The sequence below is a fragment of the Notamacropus eugenii genome, chromosome 6 (genome assembly GCF_028372415.1).
Source record: "Notamacropus eugenii isolate mMacEug1 chromosome 6, mMacEug1.pri_v2, whole genome shotgun sequence".
Lineage (NCBI taxonomy): Eukaryota > Metazoa > Chordata > Mammalia > Diprotodontia > Macropodidae > Notamacropus > Notamacropus eugenii.
In genome coordinates this window covers 151458962-151471715 of record NC_092877.1, presented here as the reverse complement: position 1 = coordinate 151471715, position 12754 = coordinate 151458962, and the positions used below count along the sequence as shown (strand labels likewise).

The following is a 12754-nucleotide window of genomic DNA, read 5'->3' as shown; positions in this document are numbered from 1 at the left end:
GGGGGGCGGGGTTTGGCTGTGACATGATCAGACCATTTCCCATCTACTAGGAAATTATTTTTGATAGAGGTATGAATGTTGGATGCAGGAATTAGTGCAAGAATTAGAAGCAGCTCCTGATTTATATTTAAATGCCCAACAGAGTGACTTCCCTTCCATAGGATACTAAGGTATATCCCACCCCTTGAGTATACCAAGTACCCCTTCCCTTTGCCCCTTGTCCCCTACCCTAGTCCACATTTTCCATCTCTCACCCACTTTTTTCTAATTGTTTCCAGGAGCTCTCTTATACTCTCCCTCTCTTGTCTGAATCTGTGTCTCTTCCGTCACTGTCCTTCCCTTCTTTGCTCCCTCTTCTCCAGCCAATCACACCATGATAGCTATTACAATAACCTAGGATTTGGCATCAGGAAGAAATGAGTTCAAATCCAACCTCGGACACTCCCAAGCTGTATGATGCTGGGAAAATCACAAACATTCTGTGCCTCAGTTTCTTCATGTGTAAAGTGGGAATAACAGCATCTACCTCATAGGATTGTTGTGAGGATCAAATGAGTTAGTGTGTTTGTCCTTCATTGCCAAAGAAGACCATGCCATCAGAGAAATGATGGCATGACTTGCACTTGACTTTGTTTTGAATGAGGGAGGGCTGTGCAGGTCACCAGCCTCACTTCTCCTCCAGAGCCATCTGAATTCAGTGACCAGATATTCATCAAGATGACTGGAGATGACCCAGGATGAGGCAATTGGGGTTAAGTGACTTGCCCAAGGTCACACAGCTAGTGAGTGAGATTTGAACTCAGGTCCTCCTGACTCCTGCACTGGCGCTCTATCCACTGCACCACCTAGATGCCCCAGATGAGTTAACAAAAACTTTTTGCAAATGTCAGAGCCCTATATAAGTGCTAGCTATTGTTATCATAACATCAGAGAGTGGAGCCAGAAGAAATCTTCTAGTCTCATCTTATGGGAAGAGAGACCATAGCTCATTGCATAATTATCACGCCATTTTTTTCAGTCCAAAAACTGACTTATAACCTTTTATCACACAATCATCACACAGTATAATTCTGTTCATCATGCCTCTTAGAAGGTAAATAGAGCAGCAAAGTATTCACCAGTGTTATATGGATATGCATTTATCTCTGGAGCATCATGAGCCTGGAGCCCAGAATTCTCAGCGCACCTGCTTTTTCAGTATTCAGTTTTAACATATGTTCACAAGAATTCTGTGCCTCCTAATCTTGCACCAAAGAGAGTTTAGTAACAGAGGATTTTTTTTAAAAAGTAATACTGACGCAATTTTTAAAAAAGAAAGAAAAGAAAATGGTTGTACCCCACTGTTTTGTAAAAAAAAAATTAGTCATAAAATCTTCCACAATTATGCAGTGAAATACGGTAGGCCTAGATAGGTTCAGTAATTTGCCCGGGGTCACATAGAGCCAGAACCGGAACCCAGGTCTTTTGACTTAAAATCCAACCTTGTTACTTTCAATAACTGCTCTTCGTGTTCTTCAACCCCAGCCTCCACAAAAACTTCCGGGCTCCCTATGTGGCTCCCCAGCTCTGGTGTTTTTCTCTTCCAAGAATGTCTGACCCTGTTCCTCTTTGCCCTGCTAGAATTCTTGCCTTCAGCTATGGGAGTCACAGTCACCACCACCTGTACCTGTTTCCTTTTTGGAAGTTTTTTTGGGGGTGGTGGTGGTGGAGGGTGTGGGGAAGAGACTAGGGAATGAAAGAGAAGTCCTTGCTTCCTTTTCTGGCAAGATAGTGCAGTAGAAAGAACACCAGGTTTGAAGTCAGGACACCTGGGCTCGAATCCAAGTGCTACTGCTGTGTGACCTTGGGGGAATGATGTAACCTCTCTGAGTTTTAGTTTCTTTATCCTTATAAGTGAGAAGATTGTATTAGTTATTTCAAAGGTCCTTCCTAAGCTTTAAACGTATGCTCTTCTAATATACATGAAATACATAGATGATTTTCATGTATTCAGAGCATGATACAAAGTGATGGACTCGGATTTGAAGATGATCTTGTAACTGCCTTTACCTAAGCTAAAAAACACCAGGAAGAAGATTCTAAGCTCTCTCTCTGCCTCCGTCTCTCTCCCTCTGTGTGTGTGTGTGTGTGTGTGTGTGTGTGTGTGTGTGTCTGTCTGTCTGTCTCTCTCCCTCTGTGTGTGTGTCTCTGACTCTCTCTATCTCTGTCTCTCTGTCTCTTTCTCAAATAAAGGCGGTGACTGATAGGCACACAGTCATTAAGGCAACAACACTACCTCCCAATGAATTAATGAGCATCTGTTAAGCCTTCTAAATTCTGGGGATTAAAAGAAAAAGCAAATCCGGTCTGGGCCCTCAGGGAACTTGCTTCCAAAGAGGGAGCCAACATGGAGATAAACAAGGATAGACAAGATCCATATGGAATAGATAAAGGAGCACTCTAGAGTGGAAACATGTCCAGAAACCATTAGAGATCCCACATACAGAGCTCGAAGGGTCAACCCCCTCATTTTATGGCTGAAGAAACTGAAGCACAGAGCTGTTAAGTGACTTTTTCAGGTCACAGAGCTACTAAGTATTTAGGGCAGGATTTGAACTCAAGTCCTGTTCCATATTAAAGGTACCAAGCTCAAATAGAAATTTTGGGCCATTAATGGACTTTGTTGTTTTTGTTATTCAGTAACATCTGACTCTTTGTAACCCCATATGAGGTTTTCTTGGCACAGACACTGGAGTGGTTTGCTATTTCCTTCTCTAGTTCATTTTACAGATGAAGAAAGTGAGGCAAACAGGGTTAAGTGACTTGCTCAGGGTCACACAGCTAAGTGTCTGAGGCTGGATTTGAACTCATGGATTTGATCTCAGGTCTTCCTGACTCCAGGTTCAGTGCTCTATCCACTGCACCACCTAGCTGCTCCTGCATATTAACTTAGAAAACCACATATTAATATTATCTCTGTTCTATTATATTTCACTTATTTTGATAAATACTTCCAGATTACTTTTTAACCTGATTCCTGTTGCCTTACAGAGTGTTGCAGGCTAAGATGCAGCTGGAGGGCCCTGTGCTTGTCCTTAGCCTTCTATCATGCTGCCTCCCTATTATAAGGGCAGGGAATGGAGAGTAAGTAATAGGGCCATTCCTGGATGGAACAATGCAAGGGACATGATGATGAAATGGGAAACTGAAGGAAACAACTTTACAAAGGTTAGAAGTCTATTTGTTGTACCCAGTACATCCAGTGATTTAGTTTTCCTTCTCTCTGAGAACTCTAGAAAGCTTTTTTTTATGCAGTCTCATCGAATGGTCTGGGAGAGGAGGTGGTAAAGAACCATTTCAAAATTAGGAAATGGGCAACTGGAAGTAGCTGACAGGGCAAGAAGGTTCCCAGTTCAATATTATAATCCATGCCTTGCCCAACTATGCTACTTTTCCCATCTCATAGAAAAGAAAGAATCCTGAGCACAATACAGCTTTAATTGCTATTTTATTATAACTGATCATAAGCAATAATATGCAGGGGGCAGCCAGTGGACACTAGAATGCTGAGCCTGAAGCTAGAAAGATTTCTGAGATCAAATCTGGCTTCGGGCACTTACTAGCTGTGTGACCCTGGGTAAGTCACTTACCCCTCATCTGGATAATGAGCTAGAGACAGAAATGGCAAACCACTCCCGTAACTTTCCCAGGAAGCCCCAGATGGGGTCACAAAGAGTCAAGCACAACAACGATATGCATGTCACACATGGAGTAAAGTTTGATGTGCTCAGATTTTTTTTTCCACATGAAATTGGTCATTACATGTCACAATTTTTGTACGTGGCATTGAAAATCACCTTCTACTGAAGTCCTCCTTCAGTGGATGACCCTGGGCCATTTATTATAATAACGATAGCTCATATTGCTACAGCACTTTAAGCTCTACGAATTGCTTTACACATGCATGATTACGCTTGACTATAACTCTAGGTAGTTAGCTCCTACTGTTAAACCCATTTTATAGGAGAGGAAACAGGCTGAGTTAGATTAAGCACATTTCCCAGGCTCAGTGACACAGGCATATTGTACCACTGTTACACCAGGCTTTGGATGCATATGCCTGGGCTCAGCCCGGTTAACTTTGGAAAGGCTCCATACCAACTATTGGATATTTGGGGCCACCGCAGCTCTAGAAATCCTCCTGCTAAAGTGTACAGTTACAATCTGTATGGGGGAGGAAACACCCACAGAATTATGGAATCTCAGAATTGGAGAGTTGAAAGGGTTGTCAACAGCCATCTTGACCAACCCAGACTAAAGAGAACACCTGATGTAACTAACCTGCCAGGTGCTCATCCAGCCTCTGCTTGGATTCTTGATGAATTGAAGTTCAAAAATCATCATCTTTTATTGAGAAGCAAAGTTATTTGAACAATGATTCACCGTAAAATTATTTTTGAATGTATGCCTATATCTAGATCCTAAACCTTTCTATATCAAGAAGGTAGGTGGCTCCGTGGTTAGAGCACGTGGCTTGGCAGAGGGAAGACTCATCTTCATGAGTTCAAATCCAGCCTCAGATATTTCCTAGTTGTGTGACCCTGAGCAAGTCACTTAATCCTGTTTGTCTCAGTTTCCTCATCTGTAAAGTGAGCTGGAAGAGGAAATGACAAACCACTCCAGTATCTTTGCCAAAAAACCCCCAAATGGGGTCATGAAAAGTTGGACACAACTGAATGACAATAACCTCTAAATAGAAAAAGACAGATATTTTTCCTTGCTGTTAGAAAGCAATATATCTATATGGAAAGAATCCATTTCTTTAAGCTGGCTCAATATCTAACTGAAATGAGAGGGGAAAAAAGGCCTCAGCTCAGATCACTCTGTTGTCATTTTATGATCTGAGAATGAATTTGCCAAAGGGAATGTCCCTATATAGAGAGGTAGGCTGCCAATGTCCCTAGATATTCTGATTTTATGTTCTGATCCCAGGGTGGGGCAGTCTTTTTAGGAGGATGTCAGCGAAGCTCATTCTCTACTGACCACTTCTTAGTCTCTTCCCAAGTTCTTCCTTTTACATCCTGAGTTTCCATCCATTCAACTAAAGCAGGTGTTTAGTTATCAAACTCACAAAGAAAAAAGTAGCAGCTAATGGAGGCAGGGGAAGAAGCAAAAGAGAACATGAATGATCTCGGCTTAAATAGAAGGATAAAAAAAAATCCAAGCTTGCCCCTGCCTAAAGAACGTAGAAATACCATAATGAAATAGTTGCAGCAATTCAAAAAGTATTTTTGAGAAAAAAAAAAAATCTTCTTTCTGATTCTAGTTTTGGCAAAAAAAAAAAATCCTTTTCCTGAATGCATTTTCCTCACTTTCAGTATGGAATAGTATGACTTAGGCCCCACGAGGATCTCCTGTTAGCAGGAGCTCTGCTGGGAACTTTCTCCCCTAAGTTTGAGGCCATTTTTTTTTTTTTTTGTGATTGGGGCAAGGCCCAAGTCCAAACAAAACTTCTAGGCCTGTGGAAGGATGATACTAGCTTCATATGTAGCTCTAGACCTGGATAATTCCATTGACTACACCAAGTAAAAGTTTGACCTATCCAGAGTATAGCAGGATGATGACTTCCCAACTTCCAAGGTTTGTTCTCTCTGCTACACAGGTAATTAAAGGCATTTTGTTTTCCTCAGAAGTAGGTTGCCAGATCATGTCTATAGTTCTGAGAATTAATCATCAGGAAATGCTAAAATGTCTGCTCAACTCAACTGTGCACTGATTTAATTAATCAGTGTGGTAGAAATGACTGCAGCCTGGGAAGCAGGAATTCTGAGCTCTGTGGCCTATGGTAAATTGTTTGTTTTCTCTAGTGACTGGTCTTGACTATGGCAGACCTCCCAGATCTGCCCTGGACAGATGTGTGTCCCCGGAAGCCTTGAAGTGGAGAAGTGAGGCGAAGAGGAAGCAGATTTTGGGCAAACAGCCATTTATTTCATTAAACTCCATACCATATCAATTCCACATTATTTCCCCTCTGCTCCCTAAAGTTTACTTTTTTTTAAAAAAGCAAGAATTATTTGGTGAATATGACAATGGTCAAGGTATCATTCTGGGTTTTATATCTTATATGTAAAGGGTATAAGATATGACTCTCCTACAAAGAGCTTATAATCTCTTAGCAAATATCACATCCCACCATTATTTGGGGCTGAATCTGGAGTGAGAATCCCTAGATTTCAGTGCTGCTTCTACTTGCAGGCTGTTCACTACCAATTCACTACCTGACTGGCTTTGGGCAAGTCGCTCTGTGTATGAAAAAGCAAGAGGTACACTAGAACATCTCTAATATCTATTCTGGTCTAAACTCATGATCCTATAATCTGTATGTAATAAGCAAACACAACCATAACACTGTGAAACCTTTCTATAATATGCCTGAACTAATTTTCCACTTAAATTATTCTAACAAAGGAGATAACTACCCTTTATAATGTCATTTTATCTAATGTGTCTTTTTCCCGGAACTCTTTAAAGATATGAGGTAGGTTAGATTTGGCAAATCGAGAATTGTGTAAGTAATACCTAGCTTTGACCCACTACTTGTGTGACCTGGCCTAATCATTTCCCCTCTCAGGGTCTCAGGAGGAATTTCAGATTACATGTGGGACTTTTCTATCTGTAAGATGAGGGGGTTGAATTAGAAGACCCTTAATGTTCCTTCTAGCTCTGTTATGTCATGAAGCAATAGCAAATAACATGGATAGAATCTAATTAAATGCTTGATGTAGTTTGTTGCGCATGGGAAGGATAGACAGACGAGGGAGACAAGGGAACAGAGATGGACCGAGGGAGAAGGAAGGGAGCGGAGGAAGAGAGAGGAAATGCACTTTAAGTGCTGAATATGGAAATCCATTGAAGATGGAAAAATCAGAGAGGCATGGGGAAGAGATGACCAGCGAGGCCTTGAAGAATGGGTAGACTGTGAATCAGCAGAAGAAAGGCCAGTAGGACTGGCCTGGAGTATAATGTGAGTAAAGATCAATACGAACCAAAGTGACCTTTTTCCCTTGTAGTTTGCAGGTTTTAGAGCTGAAGGGACCTTAAAGGTCTTGGCCATTGTCCTTCTGGTTTTTGAAATGATTCCCAGGAAGCACAGGGCTGATCTCAGAGGATTTCTTTTTGTCTTCATTTTCCTCATCCTTCAATTGGCCTCCCACCAACCCCGCCCAGGGTCACAGCCAGATCTGTATGCACACCATTGTAGTGACTCTCCCAGCAGTTAGCAGTTACCATGGTGACAGGCCTCGCCTCCAGAGGGAGGAGAGCTCAGCAACTCACTGGAGGAATCTGCCCAGTTAATGCTCAGTGGAGACACCCTGGTCTGAATGGGATGCTACTACCCAGCTCAGGGTTAAGGCTCTGTTTTCCTTCTTTGTGGGCTCTTTCCTGTATGCATGTCTAATATGAAAACAGGCCTCTGGGGGAGAAAGAGAAGAATCAAGCTGGTGGGTGACTTCCAATCACCCTTCACAGAAAGCCTCAGATACATGATAACACACAAGATAATCCCCCCTGACTCAGGAGCGGAGCTACCAGGAGATGGCTCGGCAGCAAACAGCAGCTTCTCAGCATTTCTAGGTATCCCTCTCCCCCTCGAGGTACTCTGGGAGTATGTGGGGAGGACAAAGAGGTGACAGATGTTTCTGTTATGTAAAAATCCCATCTGTCCTCTCCTCTTCCCCCCCCCCCATCATCCCTGTTCTTCCTGCCCACCATCTTCCTTAGTGCCTCTGCCTTTTATATAATAAACCAGCTGGCACAGATTACCACATAATGACTGGCAACTATCCCTTATAAGGTTTTCCAGCAAACTTTTCCAGTCATTCTGAGTTTAAACATTTAAGGACCTAGAGAAAAGTATAAAAAAAAAATGAAGAAAGCCACCCTGATATGGTGGGCAGAGTTTCTGGAGTCAACAACCAGTGATCTGTAAAGTGTCCCCAAGTGGCCCTTTAAGACTCAGAGTTACAATGAGATACCAATCTACATTTGTGGAAGTATTGTCTACTCTGGGAGTTGCTTATATTGATGAAATCAGAGATCGGCTTCCCTCATGCCTCCCCGCACCCCAAAAGACATGGATATTACAACAAGTATTTATGAAGTACTTACTATGTACAATGAAGGCACTGAGCTAGACATTGGCGAATGATAATGTCACAGTGGTAGTAACATTATTTTTGTACTCGAAGAAATTTAACGGATGTGAAGGGGGCAGGGGAGAAGCCCTGTTAACCAATATCTTTGATACAAGTGAGGTGAGTAGAGAGAAGACCCAAGCAAAGTGGAGGAGGAAGTGGACTATTTTAGTTACGGGCAAGAGAGAGGGTGTCATTAAGAAGGCCAAACTGGATTTGGACCTTGAAGGAAGGAAGGGGAGAACTTCATAAAATTTGAGGGAGGTGGGGAGGTAAAGTCCAGACATGCAGGACGCCTTGAGAAGAGGCCATGAAAGAATACATTTGAAAATAGTCCATTTGGTTAGAACATGATACCTGAGGTGGGTGGTGTAGGGGGAGAGAATCATTTGAAATAAGACTGGAAAGGTAGGTCAGAGCTAGAAGAACCAATTCTTCTTACCAGTGAGGAGGGAGGGAGGCAGGGGAAGCATTTATTAAGCATCTACTATGTGCCAGACGTTGCACTGGCATAATGGTATTTTGTATTATATTGTATATAATATAAATATTATATTTATAAATATTACCACATTCAATCCTCACAACAGCTCTGAGATAGGCACTATTCTTTCCTCCACTTTACAGCTGAGTAAACAGGCAGGCAGAGGCTAAGTGACTTGTCCAGGGTCACATAGCTAGGAATTATTTAAGATCAGATTTGAACTCAGATTTTCCTGATTCCAGGCTGAGTGCTCTCTCTACTCTACCACATATTCCAGTGGTAATTTGAAATTCCAATGAAGAATTATAGAGCAATTAAAATTTTTTTAAAAGCTAATGCAATCTTAGGCTGCTTTAAGAAAAGTATAGTGTCCTGGATTAGGAAGATGATAGCCTTGTGGTATTCTGCCCTGGTCAGGCCACATCTGGAGTATTGTAATCATCTGGGGAGTCACATTTTAAGAAAGACATTCACAAGATTGCAGACTATCCAGATAAGGGTAACCGCAATGTTGAAGGGCCTCAACTTCATACCATTGCATTACCAGTTGAAAGATCTGGCAATGGTTAGTTAAACTAGTAAGTGTCTGATTTGAACTCAGGTCTTCCTGACTCCAAGCCCAGGGCTCAATCCACTGAACCATAAAGGTGAAATGGTCATCACTGAAGATAGTGGATTTCATTTCACTGGCGGTCTTCAAGCACAGAAGGGACTCATTTAGGTATAGGTTAAACTAGGCCACTTAATCTAACTTAATCTAACTCAGATTAAGTGAGTAAAAGACTTCAGTAATATCAGAAATGAAGTAAAAAGGCAAAACTGGAAACCATATACAAGCTAGAAAGGAGGTAGGATGGTGATGTAGTGAGAATGGTAAACAGCACCTGAGTAGTACACTGGTATTCTCAAAAAATCAAATGGTCTCCAGCACCCTGGATAGAAACTCTGCAAAGGACTTATGGGAAAATGGATAAAAGAATCACATAAGATGAGGAAAAAAGGAGGGCTGATGATTTTCATTGGTATAGGAAGTATCCCTACCCATGAATTTACACATAGATCCAACATAACAAAGCCATGAACAGCCAGCTGGCCCTTGGCAAAATCGTAAAGGTCACAAAGCTTCCTTCTCTATCTTCTCATTGCAGGCTGGCACCCCATTCCTCAATTTCCAAGACTTATACATTGTCCCTGACTATCTACGGAGCTCTATAAGGTCAGGACTGACATTCTCTGGAAAATAAAGAAGAGGGATCATGGGATGGAGTTCTAGAAGAAATCTTAGAGATCATCCTGTCTAACTTCCTCTCTTCCATTTTACAAAGGAGGAAAGTAAGGCCCAGAAAAGTCATGAGACTTGCACAAAGTCACACAGGTAACAAATACCACAGCTGGGGCTCTAACCTAGGTTTTCTGGGTCCAATTCTAGTGTTCTTTAATCTCTAAGATTTCAAAAATAATTGCTGACATTTATACAATGTTTTAATGTAAAATAACATAATATAAATTAATATATTAATAAATATATATTATATAATATATTGTGAATACAAGTATGTTTAATAATGTATACATTTTACATTTAGTACATAATAAAAATAAATATATTCAATGTAATATATAATAAATTTAGTAAATTAATATAATATAAATTTAAAATTAAATAATAAAATACAAAATACTATTGTACACATTATCCCATTTGATATTTATGGTGTTGGTTTATGATTCTTAGTTTACAGATAGGGAAACTGAAGCTCAGAAAATTGACTCACCTAAGGTCATATAATTATTAAGCAAAGAAGGCTGGGTTCCAACCCAGGTTTCACCAGACTCCAAACGTAAATATAACTCTCTTTCAGTTGCAATACAATAATTGCCCCGAAATACCTCAATCAAAATTTTACTAGGCTCTCTATTGCAGGGTTTTACTGTTAAAAATAATGTGATAATGTGTTTTTAAAAGTTGAGCTGTTAACTCCCATAAGTAGCATATTTGATTATTTCCTGGTGCTTTCTGGAGAAATAATACCTTAATCCAAAGGATTAATGATGGAAATTTCAGGCACAGAGCAGGCTAGGGGAAGAAATTTAGGAGACTGGAATTATTTTGACAGTTCTTAGGGCAAGGCAACAGGTACTTATTCTGTGGCAGGCACTGTGCCAAGCACTTGGGATACAAATACTATATGAGCAAAAAGATATTCCTTCCCTTCCCAAGGAACTTAGATACTAATACTGGAAAGGAATCCACAAAAGGGAGAAGAAAAGGAAGAGAGTGGAGAAAGAAGGTACCAACATGAGAGTATACACAGTGTTGAAGTCCACGGAAAGTCAGAATCAGAGCCAGAAATAGAATAAAGGCTGGTCAGCCCCAAAATGGGGGCATCTAGGAAGAACTGGCCAATGGGAGGTGGGGGCTGGAATGGGAATAGTACTTGTAGGGAGATAAGGCTCAAGGAGCAGAGAGATCCTCCAGGGTGAGGAGGCCCCAAGCACTGAGGGAAGGTCCAGGGTGAGGGGCAGCTGAGGTCTTGGTAAAGGCCAGAATATCAGAAACAGAGCCAGGAGAGGAATGATGAGAATGGCAAGTAAGGCAGAAAGTGCTCCCCTAGTGGGGACGTGTCATCTTTATCCATATGTATGTCTATGAATACAATGTATCTTCCACAAAGATACAGCGGAAGGCAATTTACAAGTAAAACAGTTGTAGAAAGATCAGCAAAAGAATTAAAAACAAATGGCTCGGGAATCGCCCCAAATCGCTAATGGATACAGATGAACCCCCTGTTGTATATATAACCTGGTTATTTCTCAGAGCTAGAAGAGCCTTCACTAGATAAGTGGCTTCCCTGTAACTTTTGCACATGTGGGGAGCTTGAAATGTTATTTAGTAGCTGCGATCCTTCTCCAAATGAGAGGCTCAGACGAGCCCACCTCTCAAGCCTCTTCCAGGGCCAGCATTCCATTATCTGCTACACACTTTTATCTATTACTCCTTACAGCCCTAAATCACAAGCCTACTAGATGAAGGAAGGAGCATTTTATCTCTGCTTTTCTCCCCCCGGTGAAGAAAAACAGGATACTCCTCAACAGTCAGTAAAAATAATGCTAATGGGGGCAGCTAGCTGGTGCAGTGGATAAAGCACTAGCCCTGGAGTTAGGAGGACCTGCGTTCAAATGTGACCTGGGTGACCTGGCAAGTTGTTTAACCCTTCATTGCCTCCAAATAATAATAATAATGATAGTCATTGTTGACATTGATAATGTTTAATATAAAATTTTGGAATAATCTCTTTGTTCTCTCTGAAGAAAACTCAGAGAATGCCTCTTCCTATGTCAACAAAAGCCAGCCAAGGCTGACTTAACATTCCTTAAGTGACCTTTAACCTAAGACACTATCTTGAATAATGGGACGTTTTCCATATCTTAATATTTGCAGACATATACTATGTTATGGCATGTTAATGGTAAAGAAAACACAGACATCTTAGGTCGTAATTTCTATTGAACTTTGTTTACCCTTTCCTATGTCAGTTATCTGTTTAGGGCAGGAAGCCTGCCACTTACTAGTGGTGGGATTTCCTTACCACCTGGGACATATGTTTACCCAGCTTGGAATCTCAAGACTTGACTGACATTGCTTTGTTAATTGTCCTGTCTTACTGAATTTATGATTTGTTCAACTAGGAGAGTTCCTTTCTCACGGCAAAATGTATATAAGCCAGAAGATTTCTGCACTGGGTAGCCAGAACATTTCTGGCTCCATAATGCATTATGTTACCGTTGTCTTTAATAGGGAATTGATTAATTAATTAATTAAATCATAAAATGTATGCATTTAGCCTGCTGCCTTTTCTTTAACCAAGTTTTCAGGTCAACAACATAAATAAAGCATTTTAAAAAATTTACAAAATACTTCATATACAGAGAAGGCGCTAAGATTGTTGGAACATTACACTTCATTTGAGTCTCACCACAGCCCTGTGAAGTGCTCTAGGTACTATTATACCCATTTTTACACAGGAGGAAACTAAGGCTAAGGAAGTAAATTACTTCCTCCGGTCACATAGCTAGTAAGAGTCAGAGGTGGGAA

At 41.0% G+C, this 12754-nt stretch overlaps 1 protein-coding gene across 10 annotated transcripts in view; it reads right to left on the bottom strand.

The window, feature by feature from the left end:
- Positions 1–12754, bottom strand: part of TRIM2 (tripartite motif containing 2) — a 236384-nt gene that overhangs the window by 74914 nt on the left and 148716 nt on the right. Inside the window, exon 1 of one of the 10 annotated variants that reach the window (XM_072621286.1) lies at positions 7026–7269. The exons of 8 other annotated variants lie outside the window; for them this stretch is intronic. The gene's annotated coding sequence lies outside the window, so the exon portion shown is untranslated. Of the gene's footprint in view, positions 1–7025; positions 7270–12754 lie in introns of those variants that run through there. One more of the 10 variants, XM_072621281.1, reaches the window with a different exon arrangement.